The 4,250-nt window shown below is 47.2% G+C and overlaps 1 long non-coding RNA gene across 1 annotated transcript; it reads left to right on the forward strand.

Moving 5' to 3' along the window:
• Positions 1 to 636: 636 nt before the first annotated feature.
• On the forward strand, positions 637 to 3,155 carry LOC142786947 (uncharacterized). Its single transcript, XR_012889205.1, has 3 exons — positions 637 to 851; positions 2,160 to 2,300; positions 2,447 to 3,155. It is a non-coding gene; the product is annotated as an uncharacterized LOC142786947 (long non-coding RNA).
• Positions 3,156 to 4,250: the final 1,095 nt, after the last annotated feature.

The raw sequence follows: 4,250 nt of genomic DNA on the forward strand, positions 1-4,250 counted from the left end.
ATGATCGATCTAGTACTTGATGTAGCGCATGAGTAAAGGTTATTAGCTGAGTTTCACATGAGTAATGTTTTCTAAAACCGTGTTGTGCTGAACAGAAAAAAGAGTTGGATTCTAGAAAACCGACAAGGTTAGTGAAAATAATATGCTCAAACATTTTACAACATGTGCTGGTTAAGGAAATGGGGCGATAGTTAAGTGGAGATGTCTTGCTTCCAGACTTGAGAATTGGAATGACCTTCCCAATTTTCCACTCATTTGGAAGAATGGACTGATCAAGAGACTGTTGAAAAAGTTTAGTTAAGATTAACGCAGCGTAGGCCGAAGTGTTTTTCAAGAACTTGTTACTAATATTATCACAGCCGGGAGCTGAATGAAGGCTAAGTCCACCAATGAGCTCAAGAACACCAAGTGTACTGATTAGTATAGGTGGCATACTTTCAAAGGTATGGCTGTTTGTTGTGGGGTTATTAACAGCAGAATGGGCAGAAAAGTTCTCAGCAAATGTACGGTTAAAAACTGAGGCACAAATATCAGATGAAATGGGGTCGCCAGAGGAATCGGTCAGTGTGATAGCGTCATCGGTTGAGGGATTAAAAGTTCGCCAGAATTTCTTAACATTTGTGGTTAACATGGAAGGTAGTACATAGGAATGAAAATGTTTTTTTGCATCTCGAAGGGCTTGAATGTACAACGTAGACGCTGTTGCATATAAAGCCCAACGTTCATTAGAAGGCGAAAGTTTTGCGGCGCGAAAGAAACGCTTTTTCCTGTTTGACAAACGCCGGATATGGCTGTTGTACCAGGGTGCATTTGAGTTGTTGGTTACACTGCGGTGTGGGATGTACTGTTCAGTGAGTTGAATTATTTTATCTGAAAACATATTCCAATTAGTTTGTACACTGCGATCGTCAAAACCGTCAAGAAAAAGATCAGTGAAGGTAGAAAGGTCATTGTTGATTGCCTCAAAGTCACCTCTGTTATAGTCACGAATGATTTTCTTCTTTTTCTTTGTTTTCGGGTGGGCTAAGTTAATGGAAACATGTAGAAGCAAATGATCGCTAAGACCCGGAAGGTACGTTATGGGCGATATTATATCGTAACTGTTTGTTAGAATTAAGTCTAATGTGTTTGCAGCGTGAGCTACTATTCTGGTTGCTTGTGTACACATTTGCTGTAAGGAAAATACCGAGCAAACGTCTAAAAATTCGCGAGCTTGGGACGAAAGCGGAAATATTAAAGGGGAATGGGAATTCCAGGTTATGTTGGGAAAATTGAAATCACCCAGCAAGAGCAACGGCGATGTAGGGAAACGCGTACTAACAACGTTTATGGCATCTTGAAGTTCGCTACTGAATGTAGGCGAGGGTGAGGGTGGGCGGTAGCATACCCCGATGACTACACTCTGGTGACTAAGCGTTACCACAGCCCATATCATTTCTAGATTAGTATGAACGTGTACAGATGATGATGGGATATCGCTGGAAATAGCCAGAAGTACGCCACCGCCTCTCTGTGTGCCACGGTCGCGACGAAAAAGTGAGAAGCGATGAGCGTTTAAAAATATCTCGGAGTCGCACACTTGCCCGCAGAGCCAAGTTTCAGTTAACGCGATAATTTTAGCGGAGCATGTGTCGATCGCTGATGATAGAGAGTTATACTTGTTAAGAACACTTCTGATATTAGTAAACAGGACCGATATGGAAGCTACAGTCACATGACCACTGCCCCTCGCGCTTTCCTAGGGCTTGGAAGTTGCAGGCGGGGCAATGGTTCGTGTACTACGATTTGGAATGTTGATGATTGCATCACTGTTTGGGTCGTACATGTAGCATTTTTGGTTCAGAAGCAGCTTGTTGTAGCTGAGTTTATGCTTGACGGGGCCTGGTTGACTCTTGGCAAAATCAAGTAGTTTTTTCCGAGCTGCACGTGTAGCGGGTGAAAAATCCTCTGCTACAGTGATGTTATGTTTCTTTAGGTGTATATGTGTCGCGAGTAACGCATCTTTTGTTTTATAGGATAGGCATTTAACTATGATTGGGCGACATTTGCCCTGGCTGAAGGTACCCAAGCGATGCGCGCGTTCAATGGCATCAGAGGAAAGGGGAGAAGAAAGGTGGCAATTGAGAGTGGAAATAACTTTTTCCTCTGTCATTGCCCAGGTTTCTTCAGAATCTGGGATGCCGTAGAAAATGAGGTTGTTGCGTCGCAGTCTGTCATCGTGATCCTGCACGCGTGTTTGCAATGAGCATACCTGAGCGGAAAGCTGATCTGTCTGAGTATGGATGCTACTAACTTCCTGGGTAAGTTCTTCTAGTTTTTTATAATTTTCCTCCAGTACTTCAAGCCGGTTCTGAATAGCAGTGATCTTGGTTTCGATGGATTTCTGTCCAGATTTATTTGCTTTAACATCAGCTGCTAATTCGGTCTGTACCTTCGAACTTTCCAGTGAGCGGGTGTGAACATCTTTGAGCATTTGGAAAATGACCCTCATCTGTTCCGCGGGATCTGCGGGTAGGGATGCTATGTCACCGAGCGTGTCCGAACGCTTGGTAGGGGGCCCGGGGTTGCTCTCAACATCGCCAGCGCGTAGCAGCAAAAAAGGTATGAAAAAACATTCACAAAACACTTCACACAACACCCGTGGACACGGGACCAGTATTAAGCAGAGGTTGTTATTTTTCTTTGCATATAAAGAAACGTTTGCACACACCTGCATTGCAAAAGGGAAGCGATTCAGTGCTTGTACAGAAGCACCGATCCCGTGTCCACTGAATTGGTTTGGGCTGCGCTGGCTTCTTAAACACTTGGTTGAAGTTGATGCTGCTGTCGATCCGGGGGGTTGCTTGAAGACGAGTTCATCAAGAATAGGCAGGGTAGGCATGGGCGCGAAATCACGAGGCGAAAAGATCACCACGTCAGACGCGCCGACGCCTAGATGTTCCAGCGTCGAGGGTAATGAAGGAGCGCATATCACGCCTAAGGATGCACTTGATAAGAAGGGCACGAGGAATGCCAGCTGAACCTGCATTGCAAAAGGGAAGCGATTCAGTGCTTGTACAGAAGCACCGATCCCGTGTCCACTGAATTGGTTTGGGCTGCGCTGGCTTCTTAAACACTTGGTTGAAGTTGATGCTGCTGTCGATCCGGGGGGTTGCTTGAAGACGAGTCCATCAAGAATAGGCAGGGTAGGCATGGGCGCGAAATCACGAGGCGAAAAGATCACCACGTCAGACGCGCCGACGCCTAGATGTTCCAGCGTCGAGGGTAATGAAGGGGCGCATATCACGCCTAAGGATGCACTTGATAAGAAGGGCACGAGGAATGCCAGCTGAACCTGCATTGCAAAAGGTAAGCGATTCAGTGCTTGTACAGAAGCACCGATCCCGTGTCCACTGGAAATATGTTCTGATGTTGGTGAGAGTGGAGCACGACTGTCTCCATGGCGCAATTGGCGAGCGCGATCGGCTGTTAACCGAAAGGTTGGAGGTTAGAGCCCACCCGGTGGTAGTGCGGCGCTTTTTTTTTCTTTGGGCTGATAGATTTGAAGATATGTTCTGATGGTGGTGAGAGTGGAGCATGACTGTCTCCGTGGCGCAATTGGCTAGCGTGATCGGCTGTCTACCGAAAGCTTGGAGTTTCGTGCCCACCCGGGGACGGTGTGTCGCTTTTTTTCTTTGCGGTGATAGCTTTAAAGATATGTTCTGATGGTGGTGAAAGTAGAGCGTGACTGTCTCCGTGGCGCAATTGGCTAGCGCGATCAGCTGTTAGCCGAAAGGTTGGAGGTTGGAGCCCACCCGAGGGTGGTGCGGCGCTTTTTTCTTTGCGCTGATAGCTTTGAAGATATGTTCTAATGGTGGTGAGAGTGGAGCACGACTGTCTCCGTTTCCCAATTGGCTAGCGCGATCCGCTGTTAACGTAAAGTTTGGAGGTTCGAGCCCACCAGGTGTTGGTGCGGCGCTTTTTTTTCTTTGGGCTGATAGCTCTGAAGAAATGTTCTGACGGTGGTGAGCGTGGAGCACGACTGTCTCCGTGGCGCCATTGGCTAGCGCGTTCGGCCGTTAACCGAAAGGTTGGAGGTTCGAGCACACCCGGTGGTGGTGCGGGCTTTTTTCTATGGGCTGATAGCTTTGAAGATATGTTCTGATGGTGGTGAGAGTGAAGCAGGACTGTCTCCGTGGCGCAATTGGCTAGCGCGATCGACTGTTAACCGAAAGGTTGGAGGTTCGAGCCCACCCGGTGGTGGTGCGGTG

The sequence above is a fragment of the Rhipicephalus microplus genome, unplaced genomic scaffold, assembly GCF_043290135.1.
Source record: "Rhipicephalus microplus isolate Deutch F79 unplaced genomic scaffold, USDA_Rmic scaffold_40, whole genome shotgun sequence".
Lineage (NCBI taxonomy): Eukaryota > Metazoa > Arthropoda > Arachnida > Ixodida > Ixodidae > Rhipicephalus > Rhipicephalus microplus.